The 26,200-nt window shown below is 42.3% G+C and overlaps 1 long non-coding RNA gene across 2 annotated transcripts in view; it reads right to left on the reverse strand.

Moving 5' to 3' along the window:
- The window catches only part of LOC135983998 (uncharacterized), a 69,542-nt gene that overhangs the window by 20,856 nt on the left and 22,486 nt on the right, over positions 1–26,200 (reverse strand). The window lies entirely within an intron of this gene.

Genomic DNA, 26,200 nt, shown 5'->3' on the forward strand with positions numbered 1-26,200 from the left:
ATCTACACATTCCTTTTGCTGAGAATGAATGCAATTAAATAATTTCTCAATCTAGGGACATGATAATCTTTAGAGGTGTAATTTGTAAATCTCTTCTGGGTTTGCTGGGGAAGAACACATGGTCCAAATAATATAGTATGTTTTCAGGGTCTATGACTGGTTGACCTTTCCCCTTCATGCTTTGAGAAGGTCAGCTGAAGCCCTTCATATTTTGTTGAGGGAAGAGCTATATTTTGCTAAGTTCTAAGGCACTAATCATGCAACTTGCCCTTCTGAATGCATATGCCACCTTTTGAAGTTGCAGGACCAAGGCCTAAATCTGGAACCAAAACAGAGGAGAAAATTATAATCTAAAAAAAATAAAAAAAATCTAATGGCCTTGAGCAAGATTTGTGAGTGCTTATCAACTCTTCAATTCAGGCCAGAAAACATTAAAAAAAAAATTCTAAGTACTACAACTAAATCATTGCAAATAAGGGAAAGAAGGAAAAACTCTCTCTACACATACTGTAAGTACTACTAGAGCTGAGCTGGAATGTTTTTGCTGTCCCGTTAACATGTCAAGATTTCAGATATTTTTTCCCATTTCACATCAGAACAAACCCTAGACCCAAACCCCAGAATAGCAAAGTACTTAGGCCATTCATCTGGCACATAGGCAATATATGTTCAATTCCATGTTCTGGATCACTTTGAGCAGAAATTCCATTTTTCACCTGAGAACCCTTTCAGATTAAAGTTTAATCACAACTGATATGTTACCATTGGCGGTGGGTATCGTAGGCACGGGAAGGCGTTGCCTTCTCAAACAGCCTGATGTCCCCAAACCCATGTTCCACCCCCCAGGCACCATCCTGCCTGGTGTTCCATGGAGCAGGCAGGCTGGGGGCCGTGGTGCACCCCCAGGGCCATAGTGCACCACGCCATCTATCCTCCAGGTGCACAGGCCATGCTGCCTGACCAGTACTAGGGCCGCCGCCTGCCCGGGGCTGGAGGCACTCCTGTCAAACAACCTGCCCACCCTCCCAGCGCTGGGGCTGGCAGCTCAGCCTGGGAGCCCCTTCAGGGGGTTGGGCCGGGAGGTGCAGCCCGGGAAGGCTGGGGCCATGCTGCCCGGCTGTCTGTGCTCGGGGGGCTGGAGCCACTCTGCCTGGATTTCCGGCGCTCCGTGACTCAGGGGACTGGGAGCGCTATCCTAGGGCAGGGGCCAGTGGCGACAGTGTGGGCTGGAGGGCATGGAAGGGGCGGGGCCTCAGGCAGAAGGAGTGGGGCTTGCCTCTGCCCACTGTCCATGTTTGTCACTATAAAAAGTTTTGGATTTGACAAATTATCATTTTGTGATGAAATACTGTTTTGTCAAAAGTTTCTCAACCAGCACTAGATATTAATGGTTCCCAAATAATAAATACTAGTACTAACATCAACAGCCACCTGGAGAAGTAATGAAACTACACCTCAAATGTTTGGAAAGTTAGTTTTAAATAAAACTGGAAATTTAAACATTTATCTTCAAACTTCCATCTTCCTTCAGTTCGCTGATGCACCTCATTCTTCCTCTCCATGCAGTCTCCAAATATATGACTGGATGGCCAGGTAGCAAGCCACTGCAGCCCTCCCCACCTCATTGTGACTTCCTACAGGCCTACCAAACTCAAGTTCTCTCTCCTTGTACTAAGTGGCATCCAGCTTCTCTGTTAAAGGGGAGCTGATGTTTAATGATGCTGTGCACCTCTTGCAAAGGGCTGACAGGCCTCAACTCTCACTAGAGTCAGTGAAAGTGAAGGACATGCATCACCCCCAAAAGGGGTTCAAGCAACTCATAACATCAATCCTAAGGAATCCAATCCTGTGGAAATAAGATCATGCCGTAATCTTACCCAGCTCTCAGTCAAGTCAAAGTATTTTCCTCCTCCTCCCCCTCCGATTTTAAAAATGGGCTTCAATAAACCCTTTCAACTAATTTTGAAAGATGGAAGCTGGTAAATATTTCATTCCTTAATGACTCTAGCATTAAACAGAATTAGAGAAGCAAAATGCATCTCCTTCAAATCAATGTAAATTCTGTGAAGTTTTTTCTTTTCCCTCCTACGCTAAACAAAAATAAGAATGAGGCAAGGCCTGGGAGATTTGTTAAACCACAAATTAAACATAACAGTTTAGACTGCTTGAGATGTCAATCTGAGCTTGTTTGCATGTTGCAGACAACATTGCTGTTCAAAGAGCTGACCTTTACTGCAGATAAAAACATTTGAACATGTTTTACCATCCCAAGATGCATACTCATTTGCAATGAGTCAAGTCAGACAGGCTGCTTTGAACATTTGCTAAAAATATCAGCTTGAACTTCCTTAGATTAATAATGGAAATGATTTGGATGTGAAAACAGCCCTCAGTTCTGTCCCTGACACTGCAGAGAGAGAGAAAGAGAGTTTGTGTTCACCAACCTCCACTCAGATAATCTGAGTAATTCTGTGCTGTATCATTCACTTTGCAAGAGAGGAATTCTTCTAACTTAGTTAAAACATGGCAGCACAGAGAAACATCGGAGAAGATCACATAATAGCAAACTGCTTGGCCATCCAAAATATTAACTTTGCTCAGTAAACTGGATGAAAAATGATTGTGGGCAGAGAGGAGGAATTACATTGCGATGCATCTGATGAAGTGTGTTTTCGCCCATGAGAGCTTATGACCAAATAAATGTGTTAGTCTCTAAGGTGTCACAAGGACTCCTCGTTGTTTTTGCTGATGCAGAGTAACACAACTATCACTCTGAAATTTGTGATTAGTTTCCTCCATCCATTTTGTGCTGCAAACAGCAGTGTGTACTCCAATTCACCAGGAGTCTTTTCCCTGATTTGATTTGGAGCTCAAATGAACCCTTAAGGATGGAATAGGATATGGCAACTGAAGCTGGAGTTTGATATTCAAGGCAGTGGAGAATCAGGCTCATTGTCTTTCTGTAATGTCACATTATTTGCCTTTTTCTAACAATTTATATATGTTTATCTACTAGAAAGGACTTTTCAAATAAAAAGGAGATATTACAAGTCTTGGAATGTTTGCTTCCTTCACTGATTTGAAGTATCTATTGTAATAATGAAAATAGCTAAGTACTTTGGCATGTTTCCCAGCCTCTGTTACACTTAAACTACCCACGCTACACTCTTTTCATAATGGAGAGTAATTGTTGCCGAGAAGGCTGGATTAGGACTCTCTAGCCCTAGCAACTAACAACAAAAACCGTGATGGCAAATTAGGTACAGCCATTGTATTTCATGGTCACTCTACCAAGTGTGGGAGAAAGGGGTTTTGTTCAGGAAGAGTTTTAAGACATAAATAAAACTAGTGATGAAAAGAAAAGTAGTTCTGCAAATACTTTGGCTCCATTTTAATTAAATTAAATTAAAATAAATAGACCTATTCATTGCCTCATTTAGGGCCTGATTCTTGGCCATCTGCAAGATTACAGCTAATTGATTTCAATTATGCAGGATCAAAGCCATATTGAAAAATCCATTCTTTTATTTATTATTAAGTTACTGAATAATGAAAACATACTATATATTGTTCCGAGCATAGAGTAGATCCTCTTACAATCAATGAAGTAGAATAGATATATTTGGATTAGATTCCCCAGTATGCTCTGTCTGCTTTCCTCTCCCCCCCCCCCCCCCACTACAGCAGCACAAAGCAACCAGACATTATTGGTAAATCAAGCCTTTGAGGCCCAGTACTCATCTCTATTTCACTGATGTAAATTGAAACTAACTCCAGTGAAGTCAGTGGTGTTAAACCCATGTAGGAGTGAGGTACATGTGAGGCGAGAATAAGGCCCATCACTGCTTATGCATTTAGAATTGTATTAAGAGTGAGTATCACTGTTTAGAGTGGAGGATTGACAGTGATAGATCACATGCTAGAAGGCGGGTTAGATGGAAGATTTGAATGAGGAGAAAATGTCAGCACACTGGGGTGGGGAATGAAGGTAAATATCTAGGGAACAAATGGAAGAAACTATGGAGATGCCAAGGAAGCAAAGGGTATAAAGGAAGTAGCTACATGTGCATGCAGAGTACACATGGTATCTGAACATAAAATAGGATACTACAGTAATATGAGAAAATTTCTAATTAAAAAAAAATTGTTAGATATTCTCAAGGTGGAAAAAACACAGTGGAAATAATCATAAACACAAATTATTTAATTTCTAACTCCTACTAAAATGTCTTCCCTAGTAAAACTCACTGATTAAAATAATTTTAAGACAAACTATACAGGCTATTGCGTAGTTCGGCTCAATCAACAAGTATTTCATGGTTCAAACAGACATTCCTGTTTTTTCAGGCCCATTGATGTTAATGCTCAGACTCACATGGCCCTGAGGAACAAGGGAACTAATAGAGTGTAGCTGCAACATTAGTTTGCTGAGAAATTGTCCCGCTATGCCAGATACTTGCTTTAGTGAACAAAGACTCTTACTCAGATTTGTATGTTCACAGTGATCATTCCACTTAGATATCCACAAATATCTTTGAATGACTCTAGAGTACAAATGAAGAAAAACAACTAATGACCTGATTTACATTGCAGCTCATTTCCCAGAGATGGAAAACAAACTTTTAAAGATTTTACAGATATGTTTTAATTAAAACATTTTAGAGCCTAAATATAATGTACTGCAAGCAAATCAAGGATGGGTTAATTCCCTAAACCACCCTATTCAAGGAATGAAATCCCATTGTGATGTTGGCAGACCAGGTGCCAACTCATGCTGAAGCCCCAGGTCTATTCACTTGCATATTAGTATAAATCAAACTAATTGTTAAATGTATAAGAGTATATTTCATGAAAACTAATAGGATGTTACATGCATTGTTTTCACATATCATTGTCCTGATATAATGTAATAGCAAACATTTATATTTTGTATACCCCCGTAACTAAATAACCCATCAAACAAGAAAGAAGCCTTGTGAAATGTAAATGAACTTTAACATAAAAGTATTAATTTCAAAGCAAGTGGTCACTGTGTGTGATGATCAGAGGTCAAAGACTCAAAATGCATTCCTCACTGTCCCCTCATCAAAGGATGGAGGCAGAGATGCAGTTGGCAGAATGGTGGCAGAGATGCAGTTATCTGCCAGTTTCCCAAAAGTCTCTCTGGGCTGCCCAGAATAACTCTGAGGATCTCCATCTTCTCGTTCAGTTATTCCGCCTTGTTAGAATCCAAACAGTCCAGAAATGAAGGCTCTTCCCTGAATCCTTACTTATAGCTTCTTCTCACAGAAAACAAGCTAACAGGTCCCAGTAAGGATTCAGGGAAGAGCCTTCATTTCTGGATTGTTTGGATGCTAACAGGGCAGAATTACTGAACGAGAAAATGGAGATCCCCAGAGTTATTCTGGGCAACCCAGAGAGACTTTCGGGAAACTGGCAGATAACTACATCTCTGCCACCATTCAGAATTATAGACTGTGACTCACCTGCACATATATTTTAGCTACTTTAACCTCTCATTAACTCTCACTTCCTTTCTTAGCTTATAAATTGTTAGTTTACTATAGAATTGGGTACCAGCATTGTCACTGGTGTAAGATCTAGAGTACCAATTGATCTGGAGTAAGTGGCTAGTCTCTTGGGATTGGGAGCAATCTGATTTTTGGTTTACGTGACCTTATATCACAAAGTCCAGTTTCTCTAGGTGGCAAGATAGACTGAAGAGTCTAAGGGGACTGTCTGTGACTCTATGGTAAGACTGGAGTAGTGATTCAGCAGTTCACACTTGTTACTGGCTTGGTGAAATCTAATTATAGACTACACCACCAGCTTCTGACAGGCTTCCCTGAGTTGGGCACTCTCAGTCATGAGCCACTCCTGATAGTGTGACATACATTTATTGCTTTTGCTGCACATATTAAAGAAACCTCAAGAGCTAGTTATTCCAAAGAATGGAACTATTTTGCACAGTGCCAGTTTATTAAAACTACTCACCTTAAAAGAGAACTCACTGTAGGTCAGAAAGGTAGTTGACTGAACCTTGACGACACACCACCATTGACTGAACTCTATATATGTGTCAATGATGTTATCCAAAGACATGCTATATCTTGGTCAACAGACATACAAGGATATTACGCCAGCAATTATTGATATTGTGCTACCATCTAGGAGACCTAGACATGGAGCACAATGTGTACTAATGAACACAGAACAAAAAGATGGCACCTTCTCTGAAGAGCTTACAATCTAAATAAAAACTATGGCCATAAACCTTTGCCTGGCAGATCTCTTATACATGAGAATCTAATTCAAAACTATTCATTCCTTGATCTCTCTGCTGATCCTTTTTTATATTATGTGGGCCATACTGATCCTTTTTTATATTATGTGGGCACCTGACCATACGGGATTGGATTGAATCCATCACCTAATTTTACCTAGGCCACTGAACTATCTATCTAATAATAATAAGAGGTGTGGTCCAGACATCTGAACAGATGATTGAGTGAGGTATGCCTGAGTGCTGTATGCTTTTCTAACACAGAAGGGTGAAGACTAAGTAGTAAACACTTGTAAAAGTCCTTTAAAGATGAATAGGGCTATACTGTAAGGTTACATAGTATTAATTCCTTTCAGTCACCACAAACCGGACATTGATTTGAACACGTGATTTGAACTGGATGCATTTTTTCAGACAGAGTTTATTTGATGACCCAAAGCTCATCATGAATTTGACATGAATAGTTTTGGCCAGTCACAAAATGGCCAGAGGAGAGGGAGGAGGAAGTGGTAGTGATATAGGACTGCCACTTCTCTCTAGCCTAATAGTTAGGGCACTCCCCTAAGATATAGAAGGCCTGGGTTCAAATCCTTGCTCTAGACAGACCCCAAATACCCATTTTTGAAAATCCCCCCCCCCCCAAATCAGATTCAGTTGAAACTGAATAATTATTTATTTTAATTCAGAACTGCCTCCAAACCAAAAATATAGCTTATTCATCCAGTTTTAAACATGATTAAGTGGTACAAAGCTCTCTCTTTCATATCCAATGTCCAATCTATAGAGCCATCTGGTCTTTTTATAAATGCAATTATCAAGATTCGGATATGATTTTTTTAGGAAGTTATGAACTATCTTGACGTATGTTAACATAGTTAGAGGTTATTTTTAAAGGGGTTCAATTTTTTTAAAAAAAGTTTATCCTTCAAAGGCAGGCAGAAAGTAGCACTGTTGATCTTTAAACAACCTTTAATTAGAAACAATATCATTATTCATACCACAAATGAAATAACTTTTGGGAACCATATTTTGTGTGGTGAGTGGCTTTTCTCCAAACAGGTCCTTCTAATTCTCACTGGGAGATCTGGTCATCAATCTTTGCTGATTCTTCTCTACTTCTTGTGGTAGGAAAAAACAATAGGATCACATAGCTGTTCTCTGAAAACAACAGAGGAGTCCAGATATCTTTGCTTCCTTCACAAGAATTAATAATCACAGAAGAGTGGTAGGGCATTGGCAACTGATTGGCTCTACCCATCTGTATTCTGGAAGGGATGGTGAAAGCATGGTCTTAAATAAAAATTTCAAAACTTCAAATACAGTCAAATTGTGTTTAGTATAAGTGTAGGCAAATATTTGGGGTGGTGCATTGGGAGAGTGGTTCTGTTTTTAATCAGTTCATTCACTCCTAATTTGTCATAAATTTTATATACTACATTAAAAATTTTATGTATGGTATGTGTTTACTAAGTATTTTGCTCCAAACTCCACCTCTTAAGAAGACTATTAGTGATATCTGAGAAAAGAACAATACCACTAAAAAGCAAATACATTTTACACTGTATAGATAAATGAAATTTTAATTGTCACATTGCAAAGCATATGGCATCAATAGCAAAGTTGGAGGGGATAAGTTAGTTCTTAGAATTCCTTTAGGGCAATGTAGATGGCCCATTTAAAGTAAAGTAATGTTGTGGAACTTTTAGTGATTGATTAGATACTGTTTGCAGTAGCAAATTAATGTACCAAGTAGATACGTGAAAATACTACTTTATCTCATTTACAAAAAGGGTAATAAAGATAATCCCATTAAGGAAATTAAAAAGAATATTTAGGCTGAAAACAAGAGATGTTATAAGAGGATGTATTTTCATTACTGTGTTTCAATTTACTAAATGGCAGCATTGCTTTCTGACTGCTAAAATGTAACTCAAAATTCACATTTTGGGATAAAATTATATGGTGATTATTCTAAATACTGATCTAGCCCAGAACAACATAGATTATTTCACACTAAATATTAAGTCTAAAAATATTGTGTAAAAAAACCCTGTATGCTAAGTATATTTCTCTCCTCTGATTCACTAGCCTTTACTTTTGCAGGTGTCAGTGATAATAGAGATCTATGCTGATCTATGCACAAATGAATTCCAATTAAAATTCTATAATTTTAGGAATATTAGGAAGGTGATTTCCATCCTTCACCTTCTCATAGGCAGTGTCTTTAATGGAGCTGCATCTATTTATATCATGCAGAGAATTTGGACCCTGAAGAATTACCCTGGGAACAAGATGAAGTATTACAACAGCCTCAAAGAATGGCTTAGGGGGAAAAAAACACCTACACAAACATTTCCCACCAATATATATATTACAAGCTAGTATACTGAATGCTAAATCCTGTTATGGCCAGAGTAGCACAGAGGAACAAAAGATGTGATGCATGTTCTGCTACAGGAGTCCTTCTGTCAAAAAGGAGGATTCCACCTGTAGACTGGTGGGATGCACTGTGGGACACACGTTACTGTTACGCTGAACAGGAACAATGTGTATCCCCTTAGCTGCTCCCTAGCATTGCCTACTAATGGCAGACAACGCTTGTTATGCTTCCTATACTAAAGACCACTTCCCCTTGGTGTCATATGATATGAAATTACTCTGCCTTACTGCTTGTTTGGAGGAAAAGTTTCTCCCTTCCCTCTTCCTCACTTGCACAGCAGAGGGTAGGATTTTGGCTGATATTTAATAATTTTAAATTATTTTAGTGTGATAAATTGTCAGTAACTCTTTGTGCTAAGAGCTTTAAATAATCACTGTCAGATAGAAATGAGCAAGACATACAGTAGCCGGGAAGAGGCAGGGAAAAGGGTAATAAATACTTGTATTGCATAAGTTAACTATGTAAACTAAATGGTTTTGAATCATTCTCTGTAAGTTTAAATCAGTGCATCTTCATTGTGGTCAGTTTCACATAGCACATGTCTCCAGCAGGATGTGGTCTTCAGTATGTGAAGCATGTCAAAAGATTTCCCCAACTATTGGGCTGCCATCAGTAGACTACTAGGCAACAGTCATGTCTGCATTGCTCCTACTCCTGTTAAGGTCAATGCAAATCCACCAGTTTAAACTAGTTGATTTAATATAAAAATATCCATATAATCCAGTACTCCTCAATGCATGTCAAGAATACACATATAGAGACAAAAGCTAGTTGCACACTTAGTCACTACCTTTCTTTCCTTCTTCCACCCTGGTCCCTGAGCTTCTTCCATATAGATCCTGTGCATTGAACCCCTTTTTTGGTCTTCCCACTTCGACCTTTCTCTTTCAAGAACGGACTCGAAAGAATAATAACTGTAAAGAGATTTATAAACTCTCATCTTTCACACTGAATTAGAGCTGGGTGAACATTTGCTGACAAATACTTTATTTGCTGAAAAATGTAGTTTCAGTCAACACAACATTATTCAGAAATTTGACGTGAATTCACCCAATAGTTTCAGAACCCTAAAATTTTGAATGGACTTAAATGGGTGGTGCAAGACTCCCTTATAACCTTTAGCCAGTGGTTAGAACACTCATCTGAGATATGCCTGATGAGGCATGGGATTTGAACCCCACATCTTCCATCTCTTATGAGAGTTTTCTAGTCACTGGGCTGTGAGGTAATCAGGAGCAAGTCTATCTCAAGCTCTCCTGTTGAAGCTGTTTCACTTTGTATAAATAATTAGGCATTGCAGCAAGAATGTGAACATAGGTGCCACTGCCAAACTAAATCCCCGCCCCAAACAGAAATTGGGGCTTAAACCATAAATTATATTGTTATTCACAATGAAAACGAATTGCCATTATCAATGACAATGAATAGTCACTGGCCTAGGGAAAGAGTAAGAATGACTATTACCTCAGTGGTTCAGGAGCCAAACTAGTAAGCAACATTACCCAAAAGAGCCACAGTAGTGTGAATTCATTGATTCGTTTACTATTATATATATAGAATTCTCACAGCAAAATGACTAAGTATTTTACAATTGGTTAATAACATAGTAAAAGTATCCTTATTGGTTAATAATTAAATCATACAGTGCTTTAATATCATATGCTGCAAAGAGCCGCAGGAGACACACATTACAGAGCCACTTGAAACTCCCAAGCCTCAGTCTGAGTATCACTGCTCTATAGTCTGGCTTTGGTCAACCTAAAATAGATTTTTTTATTCCCCCCCCCCCTTTTTTTTTTTTTTTTTTTACAATTTTTTGATTCAATATGGGTTGAACCCTTCTTTTTTTTTCAGAACTGCCATCTGCCAAAAAATTAGTTATTTGCCCAATTCTAGCCTAAATAAAATTAATACATGCAATTACATTTAAAAAACTAGGTCTCCGTACAAAGATTACTCACCTAAGATGTGATATCAATTTTTTATAAACCTAGGACTCCCCTTCCCTTTAAGACACTAACCGGTGCTTGGTTTATTTGTGTGTTTGTTTTCATTTTTTTCGTCTTAACCTAGATCCCAGTCTTGTTTCCAATGAAGAGAAGAGGAAAACTCCTTGAGCCAATTTATGATTTCAGTTCCAGCAAAGACACTCCCCACAGAATTCAGCAAAGTTTTTTCCAAATCAGTGTAATTGAGAACAAAATCTGACCCATAGTTTGTAAACAGTTCAAGGAAGGTACTTCGGCCAAGATTTAAAAAAAATGACTTGTGATTTTGGGTGTTCAACTCTGGATACCTTAAATGGGCCTACATTTTCAAATGATGAATGGCTCCCCATTGTCTGCAAAATCAGGCTTTTTTTAAAGTGTCTCAAATTGGGCACCTAACAATCTCAAGTTATGAACCTCTTGGCCTTTATTTTTGTCTGTAGAATGTCATGAACATGTATAATGCTAGATAAACAGAACTGTAATAATGTAAGTGTTGCTTAGACAAAAACAGTGCAACTGACAGAGAAAAATATAGTAAAACGATAAAGACCTCTGCAAAAATAAAGCAGAGAGCTATGCTGAGTATAATGAATTTAGTGATTTTTCCCCAGATTTCCCCCTTTCTCTTCCCTCATATCTGTCTCCCACAATATAATATTTAATTAGTACTGAAAATAAACAAATAAAATGTCTACATGTATTTGTGCATGAATTCAAGGGGAAATGTTTCTACTCATAGGAAAAAAATAGACACAGATTCCTTAACATAGGAAGTCCTACTAATGTCAATTAGAACTACTTGTGTGGGTAAGGCAAGCAAGATTTGCCCTGTATCTTAATGCAGTCCAGCCATCCTATATTCACCAAAGTCCCCATACACAGTGGCATGTTGGTGTTGTTTGGCCTATGTGCCATCTTTGACTGAAATATTTATAGGAAATCGTCTTTTCTGATCCTGGGCAGGTTTGAACAGTAGCTATAATGTGGTTACTGGAAAGACAGCAGGAGTTGGAAGCAATTTTGTAATGAAACCATCAGACAGTTTTCAGAAATTATGTGTGAAATCTATTTCATGCTTGAAGCACGTGACTAGCAGTTGGGGAGGTCTTTTCCTAACAACAACATTACATTACAAAGTATTTGAGAGGAAAAAAAATGATATTTTTCTTTCCCTCGTTGCTTTTTACTTTAGAGCAGGGGTCGGCAATGTTCAGCATGCGGCTTGCCAGGGTAAGCACCCTGGCGGGCCGGGCCAGCTTATTTACCTTCTGACGCAGCAGGTTCGGCCGATCGGTTTGCTATCCCGGGCCAATGGGGGCGGCGAGAAGCCGCGGCCAGCACATTGCTCACCCGCGCCGCTTCTCGCCGCCCCCATTGGCCTGGGACAGCGAACCGCGGCCAGTGGGAGCCGCGATCGGCCAAACCTGCCGCGTCAGCAGGTAAATAAATTGGCCCGGCCCGCCAGGTTGCTTACCCTGGCGAGCCGAATGTTGCCGACCTCTGCTTAAGAGTCTATTCTGGGTTTTCCAGCTAGGGGCTAGAGAGAGGAAGTGCAGCGATTACTCTGAATGAAAGACAATCAAAAAATTTCCAGGGGAGATAGGGGCTCCAATGCAGTGCTGTGACTCCCTTTGAAAGATTATGGCATGCATTCCCCTCATCTGCTTGCAATGCCCTACAGACTAGACTAGAATTGGGTCTGGGACTATGCCTCTGTATACACCCTCACCCACTTTACTCCATCCCACCATTTTTGCAGTGTCTAGTATCACTATGAGAGGTAGTGCAAGATCCGAAATTGTGACTGCTCCTTTCTTTGGGGGTATTGCTCCTTGCTGCTTCTCCTCCCGGCACGCCCAGGCAGAGCCACTCAGAAACTATCCCTTTATTTGTTTACTTTTCCATATCTGATTTTGTAAAAAACTGTTAAATCCACAGTTAAGGTGAATTTAATGCTTATAAAAATATCAAAATGACAATATGGGCAGAATAAAGTTGTATTAGCTAGATCAATGCCAGGCAGGGGTTAGTGTTATGGAGCCAGGTCCAGTTTCCTGATTCTCAGAGCCTGATCTGAGGCTGGCACAATTTAAAGTCAGTCCAGGACAGCCAGAGTAGGACAGAACTACAACATGCCCCCTTGCACCTCCACAACATGCCTCTTACACTCTGAAAAGAGGACGGAGGTACAAGGCCCAGACTCACTACATCTATGCCAGCAGGAAGTTCTCCTCCCACAGGGGAATTCTCTTGACATTTGAAGTTCCTTTCTGGACCCTTTTTCTCCTCTGACTGGTGCAAGGGGGCCAAAACTGACAAAGAATACAGCCCAAAATAACTGTATCCTTTATAAAATAGCAAGCAACAGGGCAAAGCTTCCTACACTGCCTTAACGTGCCTCAACCCTGACCTGGAGGACTCATCACTAGAAGTGTGATGGTAGATCAGTCTTCCTGCCCAGTTAGCCCTTAGCCGAGTCTTTGTCAGCAAGAGTGAGAAATATTTGTTTTGTGATGTGGACACCAGTCTACTAAGACCTTGATTGTTATGTTAACTTGATCATGTAGGTCACTGAAATATTGTGGGAACTGAAAGGCAGTATCAGAGAACATAAAAATATAAAACTGACCACTTTTCTGTTTTGGTCCTATTTGTATAAGCCTTTTTTTCCAGTTACTTTGTCTAAATCTTGAATTATATTTTCCAATAAAAGGTAACTTTGCTAATCTAGTTTTCAACAAGGCCTGCTTTAATGAACTAAACCAGGAAGCCTGCTGAACATGAATGCATAGATGACTGTACTGACAGCTATGATTACTGAGAATAATCTAGAGATGTAATTTTACACAGGAATGACATCAAAGAAGTGAGAGGAGCATTAGTTCTCAATGAAGGGAAGTAGCTTCTTTACAATTAAAGTGGAGGAAAAGGTCCACATTTTCAAGTGACTTGTAATTTTGGGAGCCCAACTTCCAACACCTTAATAGGATCTGATTTTCAGAGGAAGGTTGTTTAGTCCTTTTAAAAATCCGGCTTCTTCAAGGTTGATCAGGTTGAGTATCCAAAAATTAAGGAAAATCAGTAGTAACTTTTGAAAATGTAAGGCTACTGCAAATACATAGTTCTTGTGCCCTTATTCATTATGTGTGCAATATTGATTTAGGATAATCTTACTGGTTCCTTATCTAAATTATTTAACCTTGTATTCCCTTCTTCATATTCAGAAAATATATCATTCCAGGACATGTCATTGTAGTATAATTTTCATTTAACAAATGCCATGACATTTGTCCTCCAAGCCGATTTGTATTCTCTTTCCTCATTAGCATTTCTACATAGAGACTCTTTGTGCTCTCCTACTGATTCCTGTGCCAACTCACGACACCTGGTCATGAGTTAACCTTTCAAACATTTTTTAATTTGGAATTCCCCAGGTTTTGGATGATCTTGGTACACATTTAAGATCTTGCATAGTTGGATATGTGCCCAGCTATTTCATGTGATTCCACTATCCATTACAACTTTAAAATGTGAATATTTTTAATAATTAAGAATGGGTAATATTTAGAACTGATTCTTGAAAAGATTAATGTACAGTCAATGTAATGCCACACAACATGCAGGGGTCCACCCCTGTAGAAGTTGTTGCAGTATCGTGACCTTAGATTGTAAGCTCTTCAGGTTAGGAGACTGATTTTACTGTAAAAAGCAACAGAGGGTCACATCTTCACTTGCATCTGAAGAAATGAGGTTCTTACCCACGAAAGCTTATGCTCCCAATACTTCTGTTAGTCTTAAAGGTGCCACAGGACCCTCTGTTGCTTTTTACAGATTCAGACTAACACGGCTACCCCTCTGATTTTACTGTGTGGCTGTACAATGCCATCCTAACTGGAATCTTTAGCATTACCATAATAAAAACCAAGTGCTTTTATTGAAGTCAGTAAGAGTTTTGGCATTCACCTTAATAAATAAATAATAAATAAAATAAATAATACTAATGGAAAAAGAATTAGCCCCTCTGATTTCATGAAGCAAAGGAGGTAAAACTGATGTCACTTGTAACTACCTATACAAATATCGCACTGAAGAAGCCAGTACAAGTAATGGGAATATATGTAAATAAAATATTTAAATATGAATTTATATCATTTTTATAATGTATGGGTTTTATATAATTTTATAATGTATAATTTATATAATTTTTATAATGTAATTATGGAGACAGTTGCAACTCTATAGCTACAGTTGAGTTCCATTTGGCACTTAAGCAGGGATTGAACCTCTATGTTATGTATAACAAAATATAATATTTCCTTTTCAGAATTATAGCACAATTCTTTCTTCAGTAGAGAATTAATTTTCATAATATAAAAGTATATCCATTAATTATTTCACAATTTAAAATTATTTTAAAAATGGATCCTGTAAGACGATATTTAACATCGTGTCAGTCTTTTCTCTGTGCCAAATCATCTTAATAATGGAATTACACAAACTCTTCAAACTTGCCATGTAGTGACATTATGAAGGGAAATATTTGTTTTTAAAAAGCAAACTTTATTTTGTCTTTAAAATACATTTAATTTAACCTGTGAACACAAACCCTGACAAACCTTAATTACATTGAGGTTATTTTGAGGTATCACTACAGAGCAGGGTTAAGATTATTCTGGGGCCTTAACTGTGTATTTCCATATCTTAACATGTTTGGATTTCTTTTAAGTGTAACCCTAATTGTGAATTTTCTGGGTTTGTAATACTTGGTTTTGGGATACAACATTCTGTAACTGTTTGACCCTCAAATAACATACATTAAAGGCAATGAATCAAATTTATCCTTTATATATCCACTGAAATCAATGGAGTTACAACAGAGGTAGACCTGTCCCCTCTGTCTTAAATCAAAAGCATAGTTCTCAACCTGAATTTAAAACAAGTTGCTGTAGTACATCTCAGAAACATTAATTTTGCATTTAGAGTTTGGGACTCATTTATGTGTTGTGACAAAGTTCCTCCTCTATCTTGGTGGGTCCTGTGCTTATTGGCGGATTTTCTTGCCTCAGAGATTCACCATGTGGGTTGGGGAACAGCCCAGAGACCTTCCCCTCACAGGACCTTCCTCCTGGTGTCTGATAACGCTTGTGCGCCTCAGTCCTCCAGCAGCACACCCACTCTCAGCTCCTTGCGCCTCTTGCTCCCAGCTCCTCACACTCACACCACAAACTGAAGTGAGCTCCTTTTTAAAACCCAGGTGCCCTGATTAGCCTGCCTTAATTGATTCTAGCAGCTTCTTCTTAATTGGCTCCAGGTGTCCTAATTAGGCTGCATGCCTTAACTGGTTCTAGCACGTTCCTGATTACTCTAGTGCAGCCCCTGCTCTGGTCACTCAGGGAACAGAAAACTACTCATCCAGTGACCAGTATATTTGCTCTCTACCAGACTCCTGTACCCCACTGGTCTGGGTCTGTCACATATCCCTCCCCCGTGCTCAACACCAAGGGGTTGGGCAGCTTGGGACGCCAGACTGTGCACACGTGACAAGCCATCGGTGTTGCCATGACGGCTCCCTGCTCCGTGTTGCACATGGAACTGGAAAGGTTGGAGGGATAAGAACCATCTGGTCACCCTTGTGTTCTTCTCCTTGTTCCACTGCATCCATTGAAGAGGGGCATAGTCGGTCACGAGGACAAATCTGCGCCCGATCAGGTAGTAGCGCAATGTTTCTATGGCCCATTTTACAGTGAGGCATTCTTTCTCCACCACTGCATATTTTTGTTCCTTGGAAGCAGTTTCTGACTGAGGTATAGAATTGGGTGTTCCTCCTCCCCGACCATCTGTGATAGAACGGCCCCCAACCCTACTTCCGATGCATCCGTCTTCAGGATAAACTCCTTGGTGAAATCAGGGGCTATCAGCATGGGGTTACTGCAGAGGGCAGTCTGTAGGTCTGTGAATGCTTCCTCTGCTGCGTCAGACCATCTCACCAGATCAGGTCCACAGGCTTTCACTAGGTCTGTCAGGGGGCTTGCCCTTGTGGCAAAGAGGGGGATAAATCATCGGTAATACCCCACCACACCTAGGAACGCCCGGACTTGTTTCTTGCGACTTGGTTGGGGCCAATTTTGGATGGCCTCTAACTTGTTCACTTGGGGTTTTACCAGACCTTTTCCCACAATGTAGCCAAGATATTTGGCCTCTGTAAACCCTAAAGCACACTTGGCAGGGTTTGCTGTAAGGCCAGCTTGCCTGAAGGTATCGAGGACTGCCTCCACCTTCTCCAGGTGGGTTTCCCAGTCTGGGTATGAAAGACCACATCGTCCAAGTAAGCAGCAGCATAACTGTTATGCGGGCGTAATAGCTTGTCCATGCGGTGCTGGAAGGTAGCAGGGGCCCCATGTAGTCCAAAAGGGAGGACAATATATTGAAAAAGACCCTCTGGTGTAGAGAACACGGTCTTTTCCTTTGCGTCTTCTGCAGGGGGAATCTGCCAGTACCCCTTTGTCAAGTTTAGGGTAGTCAAGTACCGGGCATTACCCAGACGGTCCACTAGCTCATCTATGCAATGTATGGGATACGCGTCGAACTGGGATACTTCATTTAGTCGCCAGAAGTCGTTACAAAATCTTGTGGTGCCATCAGGTTTGGGCACCAGCACGATTGGGCTGGACCACTGACTGTGGGATTATTCGATGATCCCCAACTCCAGCATTTTTTTTTACTTCTGCTTTTATTTCCTCCCTTTTTGCCACTGGCACCCGATAGGGCCTCATTGTTACTCTGGCCCCAGGGTTCGTGATGATGTGGTGATATGTCTCGGTTGTTCGACCCAGTTTTGTCGAGAACACATCTTGGTTCCGGAAGATTATTTCAGACACCTCATTCTTCTGGTCTGGTGTTAAATTGGGAGACACTCTCACCTGTTTGGAAGGTTTGTTTTTCTGGGTTAGGTCTTTTTGGATCGTTGTGCATGCCTCTTGTGCATGCCAGGGTTTCAGAAGGTTAACGTGATAAATTTGTTCTTGTTTTCTGCGTCCTGGCTGCCGCACCTTGTAGGTTACTTCCCCCATGGGTTCAACCACCTCATAGGGCCCCTGCCATTGGGACAGAAGCTTGCTTTCTGCCGTGGGTACCAACACCATAACCCAATCCCCTGGTTGGAACTGTCGCACTTTTGCCTGGCGATTGTAATGGGTTCGCTGGGCCTCCTGTGCCTTCTCCAAATGTTCCCGTACAATAGGGGTAACCCGGGCTATCCGGTCTCGCATCTGCATTACATACTCTATTATATTTCTCCCCTCATTGAGTTCCTCTTCCCAGATCTCTTTGGCTATATCTAGTAAGCCACGGGGGTGATGCCCATATAATAACTCAAAGGGGGAAAACCCAGTTGAGGCCTGAGGTACCTCCTGGATAGCGAACATAAGGTAGGGTAGTAGGGTGTCCCAATCCTTCCCATCCTGACTTACCACCTTCCTTATCATAGCCTTGAGGGTTCGGTTAAACCTTTCTACCAACCCATCAGTCTGTGGAGGTAGACCGAAGTTCTCAGGGTATGTATATGGAGAAGCATACAGAGGTCCTTCATTAGCTTCAACATAAATGGGGTTCCTTGGTCGGTTAATATCTCCTTCGGTAGCCCCATTCGGGCAAAGATCCCCACCAGCTCTTTGGCTATAGTTTTAGAGGCCATGTTCCGCAGGGGGACGGCTTCTGGGTAGCGAGTAGCATAGTCCAAAACAAGTATATATTGGTGGCCCCGAGCCGTCTTCTCCAGGGGTCCCACTAGGTCCATGGCTATTCGCTCGAAGGGGACCTCTATGATGGGAAGGGGTACTAAAGGTGCCCTCAAGTGGGGATGGGGACTGTGCAGCTGACACTCCGGGCAGGAGGTACAGTACCTCCGCACTTCTTCATGTACTCTGGGCCAGAAGAACCGTCATAGGACTCGTGCCAAGGTCCTCTCTACCCCCAAATGCCCCCCAAAAAGATGACTATGAGCAAGACTTACTACAGCATTCTGGTGTTTTTGAGGTACTAGGATCTGCTGTGCCTTCTGCCCCTGTACTGGTGCAACCCGGTATAAGAGATCCTTCTTCATTATGAAGAAGGGTCCTGGGCCATGGGTTTTTCCTTCCACGGGGACCCCATCTATTTAAGTCACCTCCTTCCTAATGTTGTCATACCTTGGGTCTTCTGCCTGGTCCCGTCCAAAATTTCCTCTCCCAGGGCTAATCTGCCCTAGATCTAGGGGCCCAGTCTCTGTTGCCTCTACTGGTTCAGAAGCGTTGGGGAGGGGGTCAGACTCGGGTGCTTCTCCCTCCTGCATGGCCTCATTTTCAGCTGCGCGGGTCCGCCTACCTACAAGAGCAACCCTCTGGCTTTGGGTCAGTATTCGGGTTCCCAAGGCCTTAGCTGCCCTTCTTTCCCTTTTTGTCTTTCTACCCTGTCTGGGAGTGGAGAACAAATCTGGGGATATTTCAGAGAAGATTGGGTGTTGACAGTCTGCTGTGGATGCCTCATCAATTTTAGGGTCCCCATCTTTCTCCAATCCCCCTACTGGGAGTAAGTTTCCAAACCCTGGGAAGTCCCTCCCTATGAGCACCAGGTATGGGAGATTAGGGACTACCTCAGTAGTGTTCCCTTGGATCTCGAGTTTTACTGGGGTGGTGGGGTAGTAACTAACTGTCCCATGGACACATGTTATCCCCGTACGTTTAGCCTGTAGCAGCTGACTTCGCTTCACGAGTTTCCCTGAGATAAGCGTGATAGCACTCCCCGAATCAACCGTGCCATGGTCCCTACCCCATTTAGTTTCTCTGGTCTGGTATACATATGTGGGGTTAGTGAGACCCCCACAAGGTGGATTAAGGAGCCCAGTTCCCCGGGTTACATTGCATAGGCTCCTCAGCACTGGGACACTGTGCAGCTATGTGTCCCCACTCCCCGCAGGCATAACATCTGTATCGAGCCCTAGGCGTTCCCCAGTCTCTTGGTTTGGGCAGTCTAACATGACAATCCTCTTCTCCCTCAGTGCTCCGTATTTTTGTGGCCTCTGATGGGCCTTCAGCCTCTCTCTTTTTCCACCTGGGCCCTCCTGGTGGCCCAGTCATCCGAACTTTAGGGCTTGGTGCTGCTAATTTAACCTGGGGTGCCTCTTCCTTAACTGGTCGGGTCAGCTTCCTCGCTGTCCTTCACCTCTCTACCAGGGTGACAACCTCGTCATAGGTGGTGGGTTCGTTCTGGCTTACCCAGGCACGAAGATCTGGTGGTAGTCCCCTCATGTATCGGTCGATGACCAGAACCGCTAGTATCTCTTCCGGACTCCGGGACTCTGTTTGCAACCACTTTCGTGCGAGATGGATGAGGTCATACAATTGGGACCGCAGGGTTTTGTCTTCCTGGTACCTCCAACCGTGATACTGCTGGGCCAGCACTGCTGTCATTACCCCAGATCTGGCCAGGATCTCTGCTTTCAGCTGGGGGTAGTCTGCCGCAGCCTCTTCAGACAGATCATGGTAGGCCTTCTGGGCCTCCCCAGGAATGGGGCAAGGATACCAGACCACTGATCTCGAGGCCAGGCCTCCCGTAGGGCTGTCCTCTCAAAAACCAGAAGGTATGCCTCTACATCATCCTCCCATGTCATTTTCTGCAGCCAATGGCTGGCCCGTATGAGCCGCATCCCATCATGGCCGTGATTCAGTTCTGTAAGGGACTTTACCTGGTTTACCAGTTCCCGCAACATAGCTCGGTCTTGAGCAGCCTGGTCCATCAGCAGGCGATTAATCTCTTGCTGCAGCCACACTGCCTCCTGTTGGGTGGCTGCCTGGACACGGGTAGCCTCCTGCTGGGCCGCCGTAGCTTGTATCAGTGCCCGCACTATGTCATCCATTGTGGTGAAAAAAAATAAACCCACTCTTTTTTGTTTTTTTTTAAATCACCCTCCTTCTTCCGCCGCATTGTATATCCCAAGATCCCACTCCTGACACCAGTTGACAAAGTTTCTCCTTTATCTTGGTGGGTCCTGCGCTTATTGGCAGATTTTCTTGCCTCAGAGATTCACCATGTGGGTTGGGGAACAGCCCAGAGATCTTCCCCTCACAGGACCTTCCTCCTGGTGTCTGATAACGCTTGTGCTCCTCAGTCCTCCAGCAGCACACCCTCTCACTCTCAGCTCCATGCGCCTCTTGCTCCCAGCTCCTCACACTCGCACCACAAACTGAAGTGAGCTCCTTTTTAAAACCCAGGTGCCCTGATTAGCCTGCCTTAATTGATTCTAGCAGCTTCTTCTTAATTGGCTCCAGGTATCCTAATTAGGCTGCATGCCTTAACTGGTTCTAGCATGTTCCTGATTACTCTAGTGCAGCCCCTTCTCTGGTCACTCAGGGAACAGAAAACTACTCATCCAGTGACCAGTATATTTGCCCTCTACCAGACTCCTGTACCCCACTGGTCTGGGTCTGTCACAGTGTATACTGCTGTTGTGGAGTTTTCAAACAAAGCATTTTGAATTTGAATTTCCTTAGGAGTAACTGGAGGTGAACATCTGTGCCCTCCACAAATTATGACATTATGAAAGTAACGTTCAAAAATGCATAAACAGATATGGTGTCTATAACAGATTTCTTATTTGTAGCAATATGGTGACCCAGGTCTCTGACAAACTAGAGTTGTTTACCTTTCTTGTACTTTGCAGTCTGTGTCAAAGAATACAAAAGACAGAGGGAATACAGACATGAGGATGTAGGTATTAAAACTCAGGATCCTAATTCCCATTTATTTTAATGTGAGTTAGGTAACTCGGCATTTTTGAAAATCCCACTAACCCTTCTGCATTTTTAGGCACCTAAATACCTTTGAAAAATAACTATCTACCATATATAACAGGCTTGATTCACCCCTGCTTTGACTTCATCAAAGATAAATTTGCCCCATTTGGTCTTGCAAAATGGTTGACATGATGACATTACAGTAATCACTTCACAACAGCTAGCTGATCTCTATATTCGAAGAACAGCAAAACTAATGAAGTGTAAGAACTACCCATACTATTGTAAGCAGGGTCTGCATGAACTGTCCCCTGGCAGCTAGTTGGGGAGAGGGAGAGACTTCAGGAGCTAACTGTATTTACATGACACACCTACACTGCTCCAATGCCTGACCCCCAGGATGTGTGGACTCTGCCTCAGGGTACCTGGTCTGGTTTAACCTGTACCTCCCCACTGTTCAAAAATAGAGCTAAATAGGCTTCATTAGGAGCCTTTTGTTATTTTAAATGTTGAAATCACTTGTGGTGGAACCATGTTTCTGCCCAGACTGCTGAGAGCTAAAAATCACTAAGAGCTTACAATCACTAAGGGACTGACCTACAGAGGTCACAGCAGAGAGTCAGGTGACAGCAGAAGTGGTGGATGGGAGTGGCTGGCAGCAAGCAGGCAGGAGAAAGCGAGCAGTAGGGAGGCGGTGAGCGGGTGGTCGGCGTGAGGCAGCGAGCAGGCGGCCAGTGGCAAGCAGTTTGTATAATGGCTAATATGTCAGGCTTGTTTGGCCCTGACTCAGAAGCCCCAAGCTTGGGGGCTCCAGCCTCAGCTGATGAGTGGGCAAAAGCACTGGGGAAAGCATTGGAAAAAAGTGGAGTTTTCCCATTCTACATCAAGCTCCTGCCATAAGTTAAAGTGATTTTCTGGGGGTCCCATCCCAATGCCTGGGGAAGAGGAGTTTGAAACTTGGTTGGAACATACCACTGAAATGCTGCATGAGTGGGCCATACCAGATACAGAAAGGTGAAGATGTCTAGTAGAGAGCCTCAGGGACCCAGCATTAGATATGATTTGCACCCTGAAGCTCACTACCCCTGGGGTCAGTGTGAAAGACTACGTAGAGGCCCTCAGTCACACCTTTGGGAGAGTAGAGGACTCTAGGTCATTTACTATAAGTTTCTTAATTCCTGACAGGAAAGGGGTGAGATGGTCTCAGCCTAGATACAGAGGATGGAAAAACTGCTTCAGAGAGCTATCTAGAGGGGAGCAGTGACTGCTGAGCAGATGGATCAGACCAGACTGGCTCAACCCGATTCTACTTCATCTCTGATTAAGAGAATGACAGGAAGTCCCCCAATTTACTCCCAGCTGATAAAAGAAGTCAGAGAGAAGGAAGAAAGGCAGGCTACCAGTGAGTTTTGGGAAGCCCAAGCATCTGAGCCAGCCAGCACAGCCCCCCTGCGAACAGCCAGCATACTAATGGTGAGCACCAGAGAATAACTAGCCCAACAAGTGCAGGTCCTGAGAGACAGATAACTGAGCTGCAAAGCACCATTTACAGAGTTGAGACTTCCAGGCATAAGGAGCCTTTGGCTGTGGTGATGGAGAAGTCAGCACTGTCCCAGCTGGACGAAGGGGGAAAGGATAATTCTTCTGTTACTGATGTGGACAGGTTAAGCCCAGTTCTGCTCCCCTGTATTCAGTACTAAAGTGATTTGTACCCACTTGGAGCTGCACAGCTCCTGTCTGCTAGATACCTACGCACAGTAGGTGTGTTCATGTAAATACAGTTTGCTCATGAAGTCTTTCCCCCTCCCCAACTAGCTGTCAGGGGAGAAATCATTATACTATACATTGTTTACACTATATAGCTGTGGTGGGCAACCAGCGGCACACGGGCCGCATGGGGCACATCAGGGTAATCTGCTGGTGGGCTGCGAGACAGTGTTTACATTGACCATCCGCAGGCATGGCCGCCCACAGCTCCCAGTGGCCACGGTTTGCTGTTCCTGGCAAATAGGAGCTGCAGGAAGCGACGGCCAGCCCATGCCACTTCACGCAGTTCTCATTGGTCGGGAACGGCGAAGCGCGGCCATTGGGAGCTACAGGCGGCCATGCCTGCAGATGGTCAATGTAAACACTGTCTCGCGGCCTGCCAGCGGATTACCCTGACATGCTGTGTGTGGCCTATGGACTGCCCACCACTGCTATATAGCTATCTGGGTACTTCTAGGGAATTTGTCATTGTAGTTCTAAGAGCCTAGTGTTCTTTTAGCTGAAAAGCAAATGCAAATGGTCACACACACACACAAATATATATATATATATATATATCTGATTAAGAGAATGACAGGAAGTCCCCCAATTTACTCCCAGCTGATAAAAGAAGTCAGAGAGAAGGAAGAAAGGCAGGCTACCAGTGAGTTTTGGGAAGCCCAAGCATCTGAGCCAGCCAGCACAGCCCCCCTGCGAACAGCCAGCATACTAATGGTGAGCACCAGAGAATAACTAGCCCAACAAGTGCAGGTCCTGAGAGACAGATAACTGAGCTGCAAAGCACCATTTACAGAGTTGAGACTTCCAGGCATAAGGAGCCTTTGGCTGTGGTGATGGAGAAGTCAGCACTGTCCCAGCTGGACGAATATATATATATATATATATATATATTATCTTGACAGCTCAAAAGGCAATTAAATAATCATAGTCAGAGTCTTCCCTCCCTCCACCCTCCCTCCACCCTCCCTCCTTCCCCCTCCCTCCCCCCAGGGTAAAAACTATATAATTAGACTTCTCTTTTCACATACCAAACACTTACAAAACAAGCTTCAAAATACAAAGAGAATATCATAATGCTCCTAGTGCTGGAAAACCATTCTCTGATTGAAAAAAATGACCATCTCTAATATGGAAGATACAATTAATTTATGGGATTTTTTTAGGATTGAATTTTTTTATTGATTTCAAGAATTGGACTGTATTTTCTCCCACAAATGCAGTAGCTGTAGTTAGGACAGAAGCTCTCCCTTATCTGAGGGAGTTCTATGTGGACAGAGGGAAAGCAGTTAGATTACAAACTATTGGGGTTTTCAGTAACAAAACTGAATTGAAGTTATCCCATTCTAGAATAATTGCTCTTTTTTTGGTAACAGATAACTGATAACAGAAGAATCCCAATGTATGTTACAGACTTTGGACCAAACTCAACGAGGCCACAGTGGGTGTAATTCAGTGCGGAATTTAACCCATTAATAACAAATCATCATTTGTGTGTCTCATCTGAAAGATGGCATCCACAGTAACAGGGCTTTTTAAGACAATGCTGCAGGTGGTGTGTCCATAGTGACCAAGAGAGAAGAGTGACACATACTGAATCATTGATATTAACTTTTTGCAGCACTGTGGATTTTGTATCTGTTCTCCGCAAAGATATCACTCGAAAATATGGGAGAGAAAATGTAGTAGTATAAACTAATATAGGTATAAACCATCACACTTATTATTCCAGATCAAGTTTTGCAGAATGTTTGCTCAGAAGCACTAAATAATTGTTTTCTTACTGTTCTTATCTGGGTCTGATCCTGTTTCCCATTGACTTCAGTGACACAAAATCTGGACCCTGTTAGAAAAACTATTCACTCAACTATCAGAGGGGTAGCCATGTTAGTCTGAATCTGTAAAAAGCAACAGAGGGTCCTGTGGCACCTTTAAGACTAACAGAAGTATTGGGAGCATAAGCTTTCGTGGGTAAGAACCTCACTTGCATCTGAAGAAGTGAGGTTCTTACCCACGAAAGCTTATGCTCCCAATACTTCTGTTAGTCTTAAAGGTGCCACAGGACCCTCTGTTGCTATTCACTCAACGTTTTCTGCATCCAAACCCAGAGTGTATCCTTCTGTCCCTCTCTTCATACATATTGATTACGCCCAATTGCTCACAACCTTTTAGCTTCCATTGCATCAGAACTCTTAAAATAAAAGTGATGCATCCACTTTTATTGGTCTCTTTAGAAAGCCAATCTGTAATGCTGGTCAAAAATGCCTACGTGCTTTTGCATGCAAGTGTGTGTGTGTGTGTGTGTGTGTGTGTGTGTGTGTGTGTGTGTGTGTGTGTGTGTAGTGTTTTCTTTTTTATCCATCTTGGTACTTTTTATGTTGGGGAGTCTTTGCCTAGTCTCATGGAACTATTTAGAAAGCAGCATTTCTGCTTTATTTCTCACTTAATACAACAGCATCCTAAATATTTCACTAATTATGCTCAGTATAAAGAACTAGATTGTGTCTTTAAGGAACATCTTTGCAGAGGAGTCTGTGGAAGGGATTGAACTGCACTAGGAGCCTAGAAGGAATTCGGCGTGATTCAGACAGATGTCTTCTGGGAATTTGGCAGCTCCATCAATTTTCAGCTTCACCCTTTTCCCTCCCTGCTCTCTTTGTGGAAGCTATATTCTGCCCTTTTATGCCCTTATCCTAACACTGCACTTTTCTCTGTAAATTACACACACACACACACACACACACACACACACACACACACACACACACACACATACACAATATTATGTTAAAAGAACACTAAGATTACAAAGTCAAGCACCGCAGTGTTAGGAAATGCCAGAATTAAGATTGCCTGTGCAACATTAATTCAGGCCTCTTGTGCATATGCATTATGATAAAATCTTAAATTACATGATCCCATACTATTTTTTTCTACATGCCACTCTGCCTCA

The sequence above is a fragment of the Chrysemys picta genome, chromosome 1, assembly GCF_011386835.1.
Source record: "Chrysemys picta bellii isolate R12L10 chromosome 1, ASM1138683v2, whole genome shotgun sequence".
NCBI lineage: Eukaryota > Metazoa > Chordata > Testudines > Emydidae > Chrysemys > Chrysemys picta.